Source organism: Saimiri boliviensis, chromosome 16, assembly GCF_048565385.1.
Source record: "Saimiri boliviensis isolate mSaiBol1 chromosome 16, mSaiBol1.pri, whole genome shotgun sequence".
In the NCBI taxonomy this organism is placed as follows: Eukaryota; Metazoa; Chordata; class Mammalia; order Primates; family Cebidae; genus Saimiri; species Saimiri boliviensis.
The window spans coordinates 43,311,364-43,331,609 of NC_133464.1; the positions used below are offsets into that span (position 1 = coordinate 43,311,364).

Consider the following 20,246-nt stretch of genomic DNA (forward strand, 5'->3'; position numbering starts at 1 on the left):
GAGAAAGCATTGGCTGTAAATTAAGACTCAGTTTCCAAGTCCTAAATATGGGACTTAGCCATGACATAGCTTTGAGTGATAAATTTAAATACTATGTATTATCCTATACAATCATGAAATTTCTTTTAAGCTTTGTTCAAAGAATTTTGCATATGAAAATCCTTGGTAAAAGTCTGTGATTATTTTACTTATAATCATATATTATATCTAACACTTCATAAAAAGAAACCAAACATAGCCTATACCTGTTAATACAAAAAGCATTATTTTTCCATAAATGTATTTTCCAAGAAGATAAAAGTGTCCTTTTAATTATTAACATATCATGAGTCAAATATAAGGCTTCTAGAAGTCTTGGTGAATAAAAAAAAAAAAAAAAACAGCGGAATTCATAGCATACAAGGGAACTCTAATAAAACAAAGACTTTAAATATTGAATGTGTATTATAAGAATACTATAAAAAGAACTGTAACCATGTTGCTTAAACTTTTTCTAAAATTCAGTGCAGAAGATTCTCTGTAGTCAGATTATAAATTCTAAATGTGATTCAGAATGGTGAGGATTTTATTTTATTCATTGAAGAAGGTATACTTTTATCAATATATCTACCAAAATTCCAGCTCCCTGATACTTCATTCAAATACTAATCTAGGAAATGTGGCAGAGATTTGGTAAATGTAGTCGAAGTATCGAATTAACTAATGTTGAGGCAATTATCTTGGTACATCTGACCCAATCAAGTAAACCTTTCAGAAGCAGAATTTTTCCTGGCTGGTGGCATATAGAGAAAGAGAGATTCAAAGTATTAGGAAGATTTGACATGCTGTGCCTGGCTTGAACTTAGTAGGGATCATGTGACAAAGAATATGGCTAGCCTCTAAAGCTAAGGGTAGCTCATGTGACAGCAAATAGCAAAACAAACAAACAAAAAAACAAAAAAACCTCACTCAATCATACAACTTCATGGAAATACATTTGGTCAATAATCTAAATGATCATAGGAACATATTCTTGCCCAGACAATTTTATGTAAAATCCTATTTGGCCGATACCTTGATTTCAGCCTTGTAAAATCCTAAAATGAAATCCCTGTAGAGTGTTCCTGAATTTCTGATCTACAGAACTATAATATAACAAATATTATTTTTTTAAGTTGACAACTTTGCAGCAATTTGTTACTGAGCAATAGAAAATGAGTACATGCATTCAACAACTTGTTTTTGTGTACCAGCACGATTTAAGGCACTATATTGAATGATATTATCAGACAAACATTAATCAAATATGAAGTTGGCTCTCTGAAAAATATACAAACTAGATGAGGAGATGAAATACATAGATAAACTATATAATGAGATAGGAATGCATTTTATAAGATATATGGAAGAAAATCCTATGGATGCAAAATACTGCTTTGAAGGAAAAAATGATGGTAGGGTTGTTTGAGACTCTGGAAAGGCAGCTAGGGTTGGGTGAATATGAAGACATACTTTAAAGACAGTCTGGTAAAATACTAAATAATGTGAATGTCTTACATCAGTTAAATATCTATTCTGCATTTTTAACAGTAAGTATCATGAAGAAAATTTATGAGAAATAGAATGGAAAAGATAAATTGCAGTTATGTACACATTGAATTATTAACTAAGTAATGTGAACATTATTCTCGAGACAAGACAGCTATTAACTTTCATCACGGGAATGTACTGATTATAGTAGTAGTCAAGGAATAATAAGTTGAAAGGATTATACAATGGATTAGGAAAAGGAAAAATAGGGTGTCCTCAGAAAAGTCAAAGATCTATTTAAATATCTTACTATGTAAAATATCACCTTAAATACATGTGGTGACAGTAGGAATAAACAGAAACAGATAGCTTACGCAGATATTACAAGAAAGAAGAAAAGGAAAGAGAGAAAAGATCTATCATCTATCTTTCTATCTTCTTCCTAAAACTATTATTTTACTGTAAGTTTCAGGATACAAGTGCAGAACGTGTATGTTTGTTATATAGATATACGTGTGCCATGGCGGTTTGCTACACTTATCAACCCACCATCGAGGCTGTAAGCCCCACATGCATTAGCTCTTTGTCCTAATGCTCTCCCTCCCTTCGTTTCCCAAACCCAACAGTCCCTGGTGTGTATTGTTTCCCTTCCCTGTGTCGATGTGTTCTCATTGCTCTACTCCCACTTATAAGAGAAAACATGCAGTGTTTGTTTTTTTTGTTCCTTTGTTAGTTTTCTGAGGATGATGGCTTCCAGCTTCATCCACACCCCTGCAAAGAACATGATCTCATTCCTTTTCGTGGCTGCACACTAGTCTGTGGTGTATATGTATGACATTTTCTTTATCCAGTCTATCATTGATGGGCATTTGCGTTAGTTCTATGTCTTTGCTATTTTAAATAGTGCTGCAACAAACATAGATATGCATGTATCTTTATAGTAGAATGATTTATTTTCTTTTGGGTGTATATCCAGTAATTGGATTGCTGGGTCAAATAGTATTTCTGTTTCTAGATCCCTGAGGAATAACCACAATGGTAGCACTAGTTTACATTGCCACCAACAGTGTAAAAGCATTCCTATTTCTCCATGGCCTCAGGAGCATCTATTGTTCCTTGACATTTTAATAATCACCATTCTGACTGGCATGAGATGGTTTCTCACTGGAGTTTTGACATTTCTGTAATTATCAGTGATGTTGAGCCTTTCTGTATGTTTGCTGGCTACAAAAATGTCTTCTTTTGAGAAGTGTCTTTTCATATATTTTGCCCACTTTTTGATAAGGTTTTTTTTAGTCTTGTAAATGTGTTGAAGTTCCTTGTAGATTCTGGATATTAGATCTCTGTAAGAAGGGTGGATTGCAAAAATTTTCTCCCATTCTGTAGGTTGCCTGTTCACTCTGGTGATAGTTTATTCTGCTGTACAGAAGATCTTTTAGTTTAATTAGATCCCATTTGTCAACTTTGGCTTTTGATGCAATTGCTTTTGGCATTTTTATCATTAAGTCTTTGCCCATGCCTATATCTTCTATTTTAGAAATCCCAGTCTAGGTATGCAGGCATCCAGAGAATAATGCCATTAAACACAATGAAAACAGGTGAAAGAAGTTTATTTGCATTATTTGTGAAGAGTGGGTAGTTTTAAAGCCACCTTCAACTTTCAGTGGTCAAATAGAATGATGTAATATGAATAAAAGTGTAGTTTTGAAGTTCTCAGAGACCAACAGGTTTGAAGTTTCTTTTTGAAGTTATCTGTAACTACTTACAAAATTTTTAATTTCATGATGACTAAAATTTACTAAAAGAAGTCACAAAACTATTGTAAGGGTTATCACCGAGTTTAAAATGAGGAAACTGAGGACAGCACAAAAAGATTAAATGCCAATTTATTCAGCTCCTGGGCAAGGTTCCATGGTCCCGGGGAAAGAGGCCAGGGAAGTCATGCCTGACTCTTCTGGGCATGGGGTTTATAGGGAGTGAAGGCGTTTGATTGGTTGCTATTGGTAGGTAGTTGGGATTTTCCAACATTGGGCTAGGTGCCGAGAGCAGAGCTTAGTGTTGAGTGCAGAGGTGTTTTCCAAGGTGGGCTAGGTGCCGAGTGCAGAAGTGGGCATGTCCAAGCTCCCGGCAAGGCAACTGGCCTTACATTCCGACCCTTTTGATGATATAGGATGATATATATACGTCGCTTCTTCCTGGCTACTTCCTGCTGAATAGGGGGCAGAGTGAGGGGAAAGGGTCAGTTGGCTGGTGCCTCAGTTGGGAGTTGGACATAGGGGTGAAGCAGCATCTGGTTTACAGCCACCCTGGAAATTTCCCTTGTACGAGCTTGTAGAAACCTGAGGACAAAAGGGGCTAGCATTAGCAAAAGGCAAACAATGATAATAGGGATGATAATAGGAGCCAACCAGGTGAGCATGGGAGAATGCCACCAGGTAAGAGAAAAGCCTGGGTTCTAGTGGTGGGCCTTCCGTCCAAGATTCCTGGAGGTAGAACCGCCAGACATAGTAGGGGTTGGCCTTAAGAGGGGACACTAGAAGTATTGTTAGGAGGAGGACTTGAAGGGTTAGGAGTTGACAGGTAGGGGTGGCGGGTGAGACAGAGGCAAGTGGGGCCCAAGGGCTTGGATCTCCATTGATCATTTTGGGGGACCAGTTTGAGGTGGGATACATGATACCATGGGGTATGACCGAGGACCTTGGCGGCCGTAGGGGTGGTTAGGATAACGATGTGGGGTCCTGACCACCTAAGCTGTAGAGATCCTGGTTTGAGCTCCCGGAGGAGAACACTGTTGCCTGGCTGGAGGAGTGCTGCTGCATGGGGGTCCTCTGGTCCCGGGACAATGGGGAGAGTACGATCCGTGTGTTTCCTAAGTAAGTGGCAGAGGAGAGAGAGGTAGGGGAGGTAGGAGGCTAGAGGAGGTGGTTGTACCAAGAGATTATGAAAGACCAGGAAAGGTCGTCTGGATAGCAATTCAAAGGGGTTGAGGCCCGTTCATCCCCATGGGGTGACTCGGACCCGGGCCAGGGCAAGGGGCAGGAGTGTGGACCAAGAGAGTTTTACCTCGATGATGAGTTTGGCTAAATGATCTTAGGATTCCGTGAGCCCGTTCCACTTTACCTGATGACTGAGGGTGGTAGGAGGTGTAGTTTCCAGGAGATGCTGAGAGACTTGGCAACGAGCTGGACCACCTGAGCTGTAAATGCTGGACCATTGTCTGACTGGATGTTTGCAGGTAAGCCAAAACGAGGCATGATTTCCTGAGTCAAGAGTGAGGCCACTGTGTCCGCAGTTTCCCTGGAGGTGGGAAAGGCTTCAATCCATCCAGAAAAGGTTATCTACAAAGGTTAGGAGGTAGCAGAGCTTTTTGTGAGTGGGCATATGAGTAAAATCAATTTGCCAGTCTTGGGCTGGTAGGTTGCCACACATTTGGTTCGTAGGAAACTGTGGCTTCAAGCTTCCCTGAGGTGAGACCTTAGAGAAAGTAACACAAGATTTGTGTACCTGCTCAATCGTCTGTTGTAGACCTGGTGAGAAAAAGAGGGGCTGCACAAAGCGGTGTAATGCCTTAGGCCCTATATGTAAGGACTGGTGGATTTCAGTAATAATTTTAGGGGCTTGTTCCTGTGGAAGGGAGATCTTGTTGTTTAAGAAGATCCAGCGCTGATTAGACTCAGTTCCTCCCCTTAATATGCGGGCCTGTTTTTCTGATGGCAAGTAAACCGGTGGCGTGACTGTGGTGAGGAACAGGACTGGAGTGGGGGCTAGCCTGGTACTGGTCAAGGATTTTGCTGCTGCATCTGCCTTTGCATTGCTCCGGGAAACAGCATCCTGCCGGGCCTTGTGCCCTCGGCAGTGGATGATGGCGACTTCTTTGGGCAGTGATAGGGCCTGGAGCAGATCAGAGATTTGGGCAGCATTAATTATGGGGGACCCTTTCGTAGTAAGAAGTCACCACTCTTTCCAGAGGGTAGGGTAGCAGTGGTTAATAAGAAAAGCATACTTTGAGTCAGTACAGATATTTGCTCGCTTTTCCTGTGCTAACATGAGAGCTCAGATTAAGGCAATGAGCTCCGCCTTTTGCAATGTGGTTCCATCGGGGAGGCAGCGTGCCTTGAGGGTGGCTGAATCTGTAACTACTGCATAGGCTGCCTTTTTACCGCCCCTCAGCTGTCACTATTGAACTCCCATCTACATAAAAGGTAAGGTCTGGGTTAGGTAGGGGGAGGTCAGACAAGCCCTCTCGAGATTTAGTAAGTATCTCTATTAGTTCAGGACAGGAATGGGCTGGGGAGTAGGAATGGGATGGCAGGGGAGCAGGGTAGCCAGGTTGAGTGGAGAAGTGGGACGAAGGCTGACAGTAGGATTTTCAATAAAGAGTAGATGAAATTCCTGTAGGCGAGAAGGTCCTAGGTGAGCGAGAGATTTGTGAGAGAGAAGGTCGGTTAGCCGATGGGGAGAAAACACGGAGATGGGCTGGCCTAAGGTAAGTTTTAGGGATTCCTTGGTGAGTTCTGTTGCCACCCTCACGGCTTATAGGCAAGGCTGCCATCCCCTGACCTTGGAGTCAAGTTGTTTCAATAAGTAGGCTACTGGATGATACACAGGGCCCAGGGTTTGGGTTAAGACCCCAACCGCAATCCCCTGTTTTGCATCAGTGAACAAATGGAAGGGGCGGCTAAGATCTTGTAATTGGAGCTGTGGTGCTGTGGATAAGGCAGTTTGTAGGGTTTTAAAAGCCTGTTTTACTATCCCAGGATGGGAGAGGGGTCCCGTGGGTGTGTCTTTAGCAGCTGCATACAGAAGTTTAGCTAGGCAGGCAAAATTAGGTATCCAATGGTGGAAGAATCCTACAAACCCTAAAAAGGATAGAATTTGGTCAGCTGTCTCTGGAGGCTGTAGTGAAAGGAGTGCCTTTTGGTGATTTGTTGTTAGGCTTTTAGTTGTAGGGGTGAGGTGAATGCCTAAGTAGACTACCAAGGTTACTGATAACTATGCCTTGGAGGGAGATACCTGGTACCTTTGAGATCCCAGAAAGTTAAGGAGAGTGGTGGTGTGCTGCTGAGACAGGGAGAGGGAGGGGCTACAAAGTAACAGGTCATCCACATACTGAAGAAGGAAACTGGGTTGAAGGGGACAGGAGCTAAGATCAGCTGCTAATGCTTGTCTGAAAATATGGGGGCTGTCTCTAAATCCCTGGGGCGGGACCGTCCAGGTGAGCTGTTGCGACAGGTTGGTGTCTGGATCAGTCAAGGTGAAAGCAAAGAGAAAGTAAGACTCAGGGTAGAGGGCAGGCATTTCCAAACTTTTTACACAGGGGTCGGGTTGGAACTCGGAAGAGGAGGAGCAGGTGGGGTTCGGGGGCCTGCATAAGGCAGGGGATTAGTGGGTTGGGTGGAGGGTAGGGAGAGCTCTTCAGTCAGATTGGGGTCAGAGAAGGAGGAGGAGGGGGTTGGCAAAGGGGCCGGAGGGAGTGTAGGGGAGTTCTTTGCTAGGAGTACCTGGGCAGTGCTACAGCAGGAGCAGAGATGCCAGAAAGCCTGAATATAGGGAACCTCCGCCCACTTGCCGTTCCTTTCTCAAAAGTTATTTAGGTCTGTCAGGACATTAAAGTCAAGTGTGCCCTCTGGAGGCCATTTAGACTGGTTGGCCAGAGGGTACTGTGGCCAGGCCACAGTGAGAGAAAGAATAGCTTTTTTTTTTTAATAGAAAGACCCAGTTTGGGTAGATTTTTGGCTAGGCATCCCAGTGGTGACTTGGGTCTGGATGAGATTTCTGATTATCCATATTTTTGTAGTTAACTAAAGGCGAGGTGTGGACATTGGAAAGTATTATACCCAACACAGGCAGAAAACCTCTTTTCCCGGGGGCGAGGGGTGGCTGAGAGAACCTACAGGCTGCAATGATTATAATGAGAAAGAAAAAGAGACAGGGCTAGAGCTATTTGTCACATGGGAGAATTAGAGGAAATGAGAAAGAGACAGAACTAAAAAGTGAGGCTTTAGTGATAAAAGAAGAATAGGAGGAAAAAGGAGAATATATTTCTAGAGGCAAGAATTCAGTGAAGGTCCCCTGCAGCCAGTGGTCTGTTACCCACTGTAGAATATCTGCTACTTCGAGAGAAGCAGGCCTGGACCACTGTGTATCAGCTAGTAGGAGCCTAACGAAGCTAGCGAATTTACAGTAAAGACAGAACCACATATAGGATTAACGGACAAAGGGTGGGTGCCCCCCAAGAGGGAGACCAGTCTGATGCCTTCCCAGCCACGTCCCTGAAGGGATATTTCAGGGCATCTTGGCTAAGGTGTACCCGTATAACCCTCAGGCCTGGTCACTTTCAGTTTCCTGAGGTAAATCACCGTTATGCCTTATGGTGTCCCCATGGAACAGCGGGTTGAGGCCCACACAAGCCCTGTAGCCATCAGGCCGTGGGACTAGACATAAACTCACTTGCTCGGGATTAGTAAGAGAAACTGAAAGTACAGTTACTTCCTAGACAGGAGCTTGTATGCCAAAGGGCTAGTTTGAGATAAATGTTTTAGTGGTGAAAGCCGGGGGTTTGGTCCTGCTGTGGGGCAGGACCCAGGTTTGCAAACGGGGACTTCTGATTTCCCAACTCTTGGCCACGCCACTGAACACCGGAGGATACAAAAGGGTTCAGGAAGGTGGGACATCTCCCTCAGAATCCTGACCCTGGGAAACCCCTCATGTGGAGAAGACAAGAATGTAGGGATGTCTCATCTATGCTCAGGTCTTCAAAACGAGATGGGGGTCCCGGGCCCACAGCAAGACGGGAAGGAGTCTCTGATGTGGCCGTGATTATGAGCAGGGAGTCCATGGGGCAAACTGCGGGAAAGGCTGTGGGCAATAGAAATCTTACCTTGCGACGGAGTGGTTCCCTGGTCCGGCTTCAGGTGGAGGAGTCAGGTTTCCCCCAGGAGGGTCCTAGAACTCCTCCCGGGTTTCGGCACAACCTGTAAGGGTTATTGCCAAGTTTAAAATGAGGAAACTGAGGCCAGCACAGAAAGATTAAATGCCAGTGTATTCGGCTCCCAGGCAAGGTTCCGTGGTCCCGGGGAAAGAGGCCAGGGAAGTCACACCTGACTCTTCTGGGCATGGGGTTTTATAGTGAGTGAAGGCATTTGCTTGGTTGCGGGGAAACAGGGTGTGGTCAGGGCAGATGGCTATTGGTAGGTAGGCGGGATTTTCCAACAGCAGGCTAGGTGCCGAGTGCAGAGCTTAGTGCTGAGTGCAGAGGGGTTTTCCAAGGCAGGCTAGGTGCCGAGTGCAGAAGTGGGCGTGTCTGAGCTCCTGGTGAGGCAACTGGCTTTACAGCTATCATACAGAATTAGGGAAACAAAAGTAGCATTCCAGACTCACAAACATGAAGGGGTCCTTTTTAACACCATATAGTTTCAGTTTGGATCTTAAAAAGGTACTTTCTAAGAATGAAATCTAATCTGAAAATAACCTTGATCTTGCAAAGATTGAAACCCACCCTCATGTATTAGAATACTGATTGGATTAAATTCCTAATCAAATTATTGGTGAAGAGGCTAAACATACAAAATAAGGTTTCTGCAATCTCTTAAAATCCAAATCTGTACAGCCCATTCTGGCCTAATTGGATACAACAGTAACAGAATCCCAAGCCACCAGATTGGGTTACATACAGTCCTACATAAAATACAAAGGTGAGCAATTTCTGTTAAATATTGGGGCTTTCTGGTTAGCAGAAAAACAAATTCCCAAGGGACTTAAGCATCAGTGGTTGCTACTAAAAATCTCAACTACCTTTAAACAAGTCCAACATCTTCTGGGGCTAAGTGAGTATTGGAGGCAAGACATTCTTCATTTGTCTATTATATTCAGGCTTATCTCACAAATTACCTACCATTATGTGCCTTGGAGTTTGGCCCATTGGCTGTCCTGCAGGCCTTACCCTTGGTATTGCTAGGGTCCAACTTTTGAGTAGAGATCCTAGACACTGAAGATTATGCCTCTTAGAGCCTATGAATACAGCATGATTCCAAATAGCTGCTCCTGGCATTTTTGGACTTGGCAGCTGCATGCTTCAGACACCTGGTACACACTCTTGGAACAACATTTCTCTGTGTACTGGGCACTCCTAGAAATTGAAGCCTGTAAAGCTCCCCTGCTCCCTGCCATTCTGTCTTTCTACATACTTTGGTGGCTCAATATGACCACAGAATTCTCATGTTAAAAATGGAAGTGGCATCTTTACATTAAGTTTAAACCTGACAGTAGAGTTCTTTCCAAATTATCAGAAGATGTGGCTTTCCCCATTTTCAAACCTATTGCAAAGTGAGAAGCCTTGTGGCTCAATTATCTAAGGAAGAAAGGGTATCAGTATACTTTGCTGATAGCAGCACCAATATCAAATAGATGGAGCTTGCTGGACATCAGCTGAATTCCACTTGGCCACTGGCATCTCCTCCACACAGGATGGCATCCACAGCTCACCCCAAATAGAGGCCATGCCCAGGAAAGGAACTATCATCTGTCCACTTTTTTACAGATGGTTGGACAATAGCCAACAGCCTTGCTGTTTGGCCCAGCGTAAACAACTATAGAGATGGTCCACTCGGCATCAGCTGGTCTCCTTAAAATTTTGATCATTCATGTTTCTGCTACTATCATTGCAAGTACACCAAACTCTCTCTTCAGTCATGAGACTGATAAACAGGACCAAATTTATCTCTCTTAATCTTCCTCAGTTCTATCACCATGGGCAATCTGGGCCCATGAGACTTTGAACCATCTAGGAGTCCTTTTTCTGATGGATTGTGCTAAAGCTAAAGGACCTTCCCCAGTACAACCTATGACAAAATCAGCTGTCGAAAAATGCATATTTTCTGGTGAAATCTGTCACTGGCAACTCATGAGACTGAAAAAGAAATTTCACCCCAACTATAATTTTTTGCCATATTTTGAGATGGTTGTTCTGAGGGCCTACAAACTGAAGAAGCTTTTGCAAAGCTATCTTTTGTGGGGCAAATTTGCATTTGCAGAGAAAATCTGCATAAATATAGTCAGGCTTTTTCTAAGGCCCTCCCTTATCCAGATTTAGGAAGGATTAACTAGGAGTCTGACATGTTAAAAGTCTTAAAGTAGCATTTACCAACTATTTTCTCTGAGGGAAGCTACATGTGACATTTCATCTATGAAACAAGATCACCTCTACTATCCAAGACACCTCTTCTCCTCTTCCCATAATCTAATTTGCCACAGCAACCTTAAGACGGTATAAAAGCATCAACCATGTGAGTTCTTATACTTTGTAGGACTCCATTGCATATTAATGAATCTGTATACCTTTCATTTCACAAATCTGCTTTTTTGCTAGTTAATTTTCAGTAAAACTTTAGAGGACAAAGGGAAAGCTTTCATTTGGCCCCAACAAAATACAGCAATACTCCATGGAGAAATATTCCCTACAGTAAATGGCAAGTAGATTATATATATATATATATATATATATATATATATATATATATAGAGAGAGAGAGAGAGAGAGAGAGAGAGAGAGAGAGAGCACATTTTCTTTATCCACTCATTGACAGAAATAAACAGCAGAGTTAACATACAACCCACAGAGTGGGAGAAAATCCTCACAATCTATAAATCTGGCAAAGGACTAATATCCAGAATCTACAAAGAACACAAACAAATCAAGTAAAAAACAAACAATTCCATCAAAAAGTGGGCTAAGGACATGAATAGACAATTCTCAAAAGAATATATGCAAATGGCCAACAAGCATTTGGAAAAATGCTCAATATCACTAATGATCAGGGAAATGCAAATCAAAACCACAAGGTCATACCACCTCACTCCTGTAAAAATGGCCATAATTTAAAAATCAAAAAATAATAGATGTTGGTGGGATACAGTAAAAAGGGAACATTTTTAAACTGTTGGTGGGAACGTAAACTAGTACAACCACTACAGAAAACAGTGTGGAGATTCTTTAAGAACTAAAAGCAGATCTACCGTTTAATCCAGCAATTCCACTACTAGGTATCTATCCAGAAGAAAAGAACTAATTATACAAAAAAGGTACTTGCAGACACATGATTATAGCAGCACAATTCTAGAAAACTTTTAAGAAATAGAAAATGAAAAAAGATAAAATAATCTGAAGAATGAGGAATTAATTTACAATACATTTTATGAGGCCAATATTAACCTGATATCAAATCAGGAAAAAAAAATTACAAGAAAAGAAACCTAGAGAGCAACTTTTCCAATTAGCAGGGATGAAAATTTCCTCAGAAAAATTATTAGTGAAAAAATTACTGGTAATGGTTTCATGGGTTTATATATATCAAAACAAAAAATTGCATACTTGAAATTTTTACAGTTGATTTTAGTATTAGGCATACCTTAATAGACCTCTTGTAAGGGGAAAAAAATTGAACAAATGATCAGTTAACTCTGATACTGTCATACAATAACAAGTGTCATTATATATGTGTAATTTCAGTCTTGGGTAGAAAATATATCTCAACATATGATTGCTAAAAACTTTCCAAATTAAGTAACATCTACGAACCCTTTTATCTCCCCCCCAAAAAAGTTTAATGAACCCAACAGAGAAAAAATTAATTTTATATTTAGAACACAGTAAATCTAAAATGGAATAAAATAGATATACAAGTAAATGTAAAACTAATAATTCTGTGCAGAAAAAGATATAAAAGCTGCGAAGAATCAGATAATTTCAGGCAGACTGTTTTCTGCTATGAAATTTCTCAACATTCATTAATAAAATAATGGATGAAGGCAATTCAACCAGTGAACCTCATCTTTAGGTACATGTCATACAATTTTAGAATGTTGAAGTTGTATGAATGTCAAACCGAAGAGGATTAATTCTAATATTCTTTCTATCCTTAAATGTATCAATATTTTTCTGAATGATTTCTGAAAATTGAGTACTAATCAGTGGTAAAGATTAACATATCCATTACATAAATTCATACTGTTAAATGTTGGTAGGCTTGGTATCTTGAAAAATTATTTTTCCTTCCTCATATATTGCTGTGTGCATTCATATAAAAAACATTGTATATTTTCCCTTGCTTCTTAAAGTTTTTTTTTTAATCCAAAGTCATTATTCTGAAACCATTTGACTGTTTTCTTCACTTTTACTTTAAAATTTAAAGTCATCAAAAATACATCACATAGTAAACTTTTAGCAATTAACTAATAAGTGTTTATGGTAAATAAAATGTCTTTAACCTAGATTACAATTTAGATAGTTATTTTTATTAAAATCTTCGCCGGGCGCAGTGGCTCACGCCTGTAATCCCAGCACTTTGGGAGGTCAAGAGATGGAGACCTTCCTAGCCAACATGGTGAAACCCCATCTCCACTAAAAATAGAAATATTAGCTGGGGCGTTGTGGTAGGCACCTGTAGTCCCAGCTACTTGGGAGGCTGAGGCAGGAGAATTGCTTGAACCAAGAGGCGGAAGTTGCAGTGAGCTGAGATCGCACCACTGCACTACAGCCTGGCACCGGGTAACAGAGTAACACTGTCTCAAAAAAAAAAAAAAATTAAAATCTTTACATTTGATATTGAGGGAATGTGTTATCTTTCTGGGTCCACAAGGAACTTCCCAGCGCCATGCCCCTCTCCCATCTCTCTCCATCCAGGTGTTTTTTTTTTTTTTTTTTTTTTTTTTTTTTTTTTTTTTGAGACGGAGTCTTGCTGTGTCACCAGGCCAAGTGCAGTGGTGCAATCTCGGCTCACTGCAACCTCCACCTCCTGGGTTCAATCGATTCCTCCACCTCAGCCTCCCGAGTAGCTGGGACCACAGGTGCATGCCACCACGCCCAGCTAATTTTTTTTATATTTTTAGCAGGGACAGGGTTTCAGCGTGTTGGCCAGGACATCCAGGAGATTTAACTGTCTTTGTTTAAATTTTTCCGAGCGCAGGAAGAACCAAAGGTCAATCCCTCCAGCGGAACTTTAAAGAAACTCTTCATTGGCCAGGGTACTTGGAGAAGGAGGGAATTCCTCCCAGGTTAAAAGTCCCTGTCTCCCTCCTCAGGGCGGATTTCCTCTCTGGGGTTCCCTTCCACACACTCACTCTCTCGTGGAAGCTTTCTCTCTTCCTCTCCTTTTTCTCTTTCTCTACCTAAATAAATCACTTTCTGCAAACACTGTTTTGGGGTCTGGTATTTATTTAATGAGCACACGATCTGGCATGGTCCCCTGTCTCATTCTTGAGAGAATGGGAGACCAAGATCCAGGAGTCCACTGGGGAGCAAGCCGAGCTTCCTCTGTACCCCAAACCCCCAACATTACAATATCAGTGTCATTAACTTACTACAACAAAACTTACTACTTCAAAAAATCTGATATTTAAGAGTTCAACTTTAGTTGGTCAGGAAAATCGATAGGGAAATAGAACATTATAAGTGATAAGAAAGCAATAACAGCTAACATTTATCAGTATTTTTAAGTGCAAGTCACTGTTTCACCACATTAACACACTAAAATTTTGTCACCATTTTATGAACTTGTCATTATTAATTTTATTATTAAAGCCTACGGAGGTTTAGGAACTTGCTAGAGAAGACAAAATTATGAATAACAGATCAGAATTTGAACTCAGCTAGGCTCACTGCAAAACCTGTACTGTTAATCACAATATTATAAATTACAATATGAAAGAAATGAAGATAAATACCATTTAGACATTCTATCTTTGCTTTGAGAATATTAGACTCTATAATTAAAGACAATGTACAAAGTATATGTTTCAAAGTAAGTTATAAAGTAGATTGAAAGACTGAAAGTAGAACATATAGACTTATATTGTGAATTAAAAATGTCTATCCGAAAAGCAATGCACATGAAGTTACTTTTGTTTCTTGTAAAGGGAAAATATAACCTTTAAAATATATATGAAATTAAAATTTTAGAAACCTTCTATTATCACTGCATATTCAGTAACATAGCAAGTTCTTGGCTCCGAGATTTTGTATACTGTTGTCCTTTCCCGAATGTTCTTAGTGTCAACACATCTTCTCCTATGCTGCCCTGCATATATTCTGCCTTGGTTTTACTCCAATCCAATGTCCAAGCCTCACATTAAATATTATTTTCCCCTGTCACTCCTGCATTAAAACATGTTTTTTACCTTTTATTCTTTTAGATGTTCAATTAAAATTCAAAATTTACATTAATTTTTGTGATTATAATTGCACATATATCCAACCTGGCTCTTGTGTAAATTTCGTAAATGGATAAATAAGCTTCTGATAAAAACATATGCAGTGAAAAGTGTCTGAAAATAGGATATACTTAGCAAATATGTCTTTAATAAGTAATACTACATTAATGTTTAGTAATGTTAGCAATAGCGATTTTAACTAGACATACATTTATTCATATGTCTAATTCTGATAACTTTGTGGTATCATTATTATCACCTCTTTATAATTTAACTTCCAAGTAGTTAAACGACTTGTCAAAAAATCCAGAGATAGTACATAGAAGGGCCATATCTGAATCCAAATTTGTTTCTATTAAGCTAATAAAAGTCATATTTGTACTAAAATGTCTTTCATGTGATAAATGAGAGCTAGAAGACATTATGAAAATTTTGCAAACTATTTTTTCTGTGTATGGGTTTTTAAATTAACAAAGTGTGTTTTGTTTTGTTTTTTTTGACAGAGTCTCACTCTGTTGCCAGGCTGGAGTGCAGTGGTACAGTCTCAGCTCACTGCAACCTCTACCTACTGGATTCAAGCAATTCTCCTGCCTCAGCCTCCCGAGTATCTGGAACTACAGGCACATGCCATGACGCCGACTAGTTTTGTATTTTTAGTAGAGACAGGTTTTCATCATGTAGGCTAGGATTGTCTGGATCTTTTGACCTCATGACCCGCCTGCCTCAGCCTTCTAAAGTGCTGGGATTACAGACATGAACCACTGCACCCAGCCTTAACAAAGTGTTTCTAAAATCCAGAAACAGAACAAATGACCAAGATTGCAAAAAAAAATTGTTTTTTGTCTTTTTTTTTAGATGGAGTCTCACTCTGTCACCCAGGCTGGAGTGCAGTAGCAACATCTCTGATCAAGAAAATTCTAAGGATGAAGACATAGTATAGAAGTACTGAAGAAGAGCTGGGAAATAGCTCACCACTGCAGAATCAAAGGATCAGAATGAAAATATACAAAAAGTTAGCTTTGCAGATTACTGAAAAGAGAGTGAACTTTCTCAATAAAGGGTGCTGTACACTGGCTATCCTTGCGGATACATTAAAGAACTAAACCTAAATATCCAGAAAACAGAGGAACATTGGGAACACAGGGAATTCCCAATAAACAAAAACACATGAAATATAGACCACTTTTGCTATATTAAATGACAATCTACAAACTGTACTTCAGAAAATACCATCAAATTTGAAAACAGTCCTCAGAATATAAGCAGAAGTATGCAGTCCATATAACACTTTTGAAGAGATTTTCCTTTTCCCTTAAACAGAACTACTGAAACTGTTTGAAGATATCAAAAGAACTTCAGTGTGCTTATATTCTAATAATTGAATTTTAAAAAATATATACAATAAGAAAACTAAGACAGTAAAAAACAGTACCAAACTATCGAAAAGAAAGAGGGAAGAGCTTTCTTCTGCAGGCAAACATCCTTGAAGACTAGATCCTGGACTGATGGTGTCATTTTGTTTTGTTTGACTTTAAAAGAAAAAAAAAATTTACCAACCACCTAAGAATCTCCAGGGTATATAGCACCTTAAGATAACCTCATGATTGGTTGTTCCAACCTTTAGTTTGAGTTATTCTTTTTTAAACTGAAAATGTTGAAGACTGTAAGTAAATGAATATATAAGGAAGCTAACAAATAGACCTGTGTTCTTGGAATGGAGCCACGTTTTCCTCCCCATTTGCAGGGTCTGCATTCCTTTTCTCAAATTCAAAATAGTGGCAGAGTTTCCTGTCTCAAGACCATCCTCACTGTTTTCGTACAGCCTATTGCTATGACCTGTCTGGCATAATCAACACATTTGGAAAAGTCCCTGGAACAAATCAGATGCTCATTGACTGTTTTTACTCAGTGAATGGATCTATGATGAAGACTGCCTCCTTACTGCATCTTACTATATTTTTCAAGTACTGTATTCTACTTGCTACTTGTTGAAACTAATTTCATTGCAGAATCTGCAACAGTCACTGTCTCCCAGTTTCTGCCTTGCTTAATATGAGTAGGCCAACATTCACATAGTTTTCAATACTAATTTTATCCACTGCAAAGAAAATCAACCAGATTCAGTTCGCACAATGCATCTTTTAAAAGTACTACTTTGTGTCGTGCAGAATCCACTGGTTTTCAATACTGAAGATCCATTCCCCTGCAGAGCTGGCATGTTGACATAACTTTTAAGATACCAACTAATGTGGGGTTTGTTAACAGAAACAAAACAAAATAAAACAAATTTAGACTTTCATTGAACTTCCCAGATTGCAGTGATTTGTAGATAAAGTCAAGCTTATAGAAGATAATTCAGCAGTATGAGGTTTGTTAAGATTAGTAAAAAGAATCTGTAGCCTACATATATAACACAATGACTAATTTTAGAAATGAGAGATTTTTACAGCTTTTATTATGTATCTATGTATTTATTTATTTAGAGACAGGGTATCTATCACCCACTCTGGAGTACAGTAGTACAATCTTGGCTCACTGAAACCTTGAACCCCTAGCCTTTCACCTCAGCCTCCCAAAGTGCTGGGATTGTAGGGATAAGCCACCATATACACAGCCTCTATTTTATATGACAAAATATACAGTGAAGTGTTTTATCATGAATATAGTTTAACTTCAAAGAAGAATATACTGAAATGAATAAACATAAATATCAGTAATAGTGAAATCTTTTTTTAATTGGTCATCTAAAGGCAGAATTTTTTCTCAAAGCATCATCCAAAACAACAGCAAGAAGCCATATATTTCACTTATCTTCCCCATTGCTCATAATTTTCTCTCTGCTTCTGACCATTGTTGCAGAAAATACCTTAAAAACTAGGTTCACGACCTGTCTTGTCACTCCAAGTGGAGTATGTAAATGGGTTGATAAATTCAATTATCTAATAAATTAATGCTTAGTTAAAATTCTTGAATAAATGACTGAATGACTAAGGTGACAGGAGTCTGTGGCTGGCAGAAATGTCTGGGATCTATCAGGTTCTATCAATAGTTTTTCAGGATAGTTACTACTATTCTGTATTTAGGATTATAAACCTCATTTTGGAAGTAGGGAAAATAAGACAAAGAAATATTAAATAACAACAAAATACCCAGTCTCAGGACTAGCTAAATAAGAGAAGTTAGAAAAATTTAAAATCTCACTTTGTTCATTCAATAATTTTTTAAAAATACCTATCCTACACTAAGCTTAGTCCTTTTTAATTTATTGTTCATCATTATTCTACATATAGTTCCATTTCCAACTCCTGGAAACATAAAACTCCAAAGATTGGCCCAAGAAGTAACAGAAATTATGAACATACCAATAATGAGCAATGAATTTTAATCAGTAATTTAAATAAAAACACCTACCCATCAAAAAAAAGCCCTGGGCTAGATGGAGTCACAGCTGAATTCTATCTGTACAAAGAAGAACACTATCAATCATTCTAAAATGATTCTAAAAATCGAGGAGAAATTCCTCCCTAACTCATTCTGTGAAACCATTATAATCATGATACTAAAATCTGGCAAAAACATAGCAACAACAACAACAACAACAAAAACTACAGGCCAGTATCTCTGATGACCATAGATAAAAAATTCTTCAACAAAATATGAGCAAAGCCAAATCCAGCAGTACATCAAAAAGTTAATTGACCATTATCAACTGGGCTATATTCATGGGATGCAAGGATGGTTCAACATATAAAAATTAATAAATGGAATTCACCACATAAACAGAAATATAGACAAAAACCATATGAATATCTCAATAGACACAGAAAAAGCATTTGATAAAACTCAACATCCCTTCATGATAACAATCCTCAAAAACTAGGCATCAAAAGAACATACCTCAAAATAATAAAAGCCATCTATGACAAATCCATAGTCAACATACTGAATAGACAAAAGCTGGAAACACAACCCCTAAGAACTGAAACAAGACAAGGATGTCCACTCTGATCACTCCTCTTCAACACAGGATTGGCAGTCCTAGACAGAACAACTGGGCAAGAAAAAGAAATAAAAAGCATACAAACAGTAAAAGAGGAAGTCAAAGTATCTCTCTTTCCTGATGATACAATTCTAAACCTAGAAAAATCCTAAAGATTCCACCAAAAGACTACTAAATCTGATAACTACAGCAAAGGCTCAGGATACAAAATCAATGTGAACAACAGTAATGTTGAAGCTGAAGGCCACGTCAAGAACTCAATCCCATTTACAAGGGCCACACACACAAAAATATCTAGGAGGTGAAAAAAACATTTCTGAAAGAAATCATAGATGAAACAAATAAAAAAGCATTCCATGCTCATGGGATGAAGGAAACAATATAATTTAAATGTCCGTATTACTCAAAGCAATCTACACATTTACTATCAAATTACCAACATCATTTTTCACAGAATTGGAAAAAATACTATTCTAAAATTCATATGGAACCCCTCCCAAAAAACAGCTCAAAAACCCAAAGCAATCCTAAGAAAACAATAAACCCAGAGGCATTATATTACCTGATTTTAAACATACTACAAAGCTACAGTAAACAAAGCAGCAGAATATTGGTTAAAAAAGTAGACCAAGCAATGGGACAGAACAAAGAACCCTGAATAAAGTCACACACACCTACAACCAACTGACCTTGGCAAAAATAAACAATGGAGAAAGAAATCCCTATTCAACAAATCCTCCTTTGAAAACTGGCTAACCATATGCAAAAAATGAACCTGGAACCCTACCTCCCATTATATACAAAGATTAACTCAAGTTTGGCTAAATAATTAAATATAAGAAAAATTACACTTCTCAGAAGACAGACAAGCAGCCAACAAACATGTTACAAAATATTCAACATCTCTAATTATCAGAGACACACAGCAAAACCACAATGAGTACCATGTCACACCAGTCAGAATGGCTATTACTAAAAGTCAAAAAGTCACCAATGTTGGCTAGGTTGCAGGGAAAGGAAATACACATTGCTGGTGGGAATGCAAATTAGTTCATAGCCTGTGGAAAAGTGTTTGTTTACTTCTCAAATAACTAAAAATATAACTAACAACCCAGTAAAGCCATTACTGAGTATATGCCCAAAGGAAAATAAATTGTTCTACCAAGAACACCCATGCACCTGTATGTTCCTTGCAGCACCATTCACAATAAGCAAAGACATGTAATTAACCTAGGTTCAGATGAATGATGGATTGTATAAAGTACATATACACCATGGAGTACTATGCAGCTATATAAAAGAATGAAATCAAGTTCCTGGCAGCAATGTGGATGCAGCTGTGTAGAGCCAGATTGTAAGATGGATTTCTAAATGAATTAACATAGAAACAGAAAGCCAAATACTGCATGTTCCCACTTATAAGCAGAAGCTAAATACTGGATTCACACAGACATAAAGATAGGAACAACAGACACTGGGAACTCCAAAGGGAAGGAGGAAGGGAAATGAGCAAGAGTTGAAAAACTTCCTA

General features: G+C 39.1%; 1 long non-coding RNA gene across 2 annotated transcripts in view; it reads left to right on the forward strand.

Moving 5' to 3' along the window:
• LOC141581617 (uncharacterized) overlaps positions 1-16,644 on the forward strand; it is a 309,949-nt gene extending 293,305 nt beyond the window's left edge. For both annotated transcript variants that reach the window (XR_012514349.1, XR_012514350.1), the window contains exon 4: positions 15,571-16,644. This is a non-coding gene — a long non-coding RNA (uncharacterized LOC141581617). The remainder of the gene's footprint in view (positions 1-15,570) is intronic.
• The last annotated feature ends 3,602 nt before the right edge of the window (positions 16,645-20,246 follow it).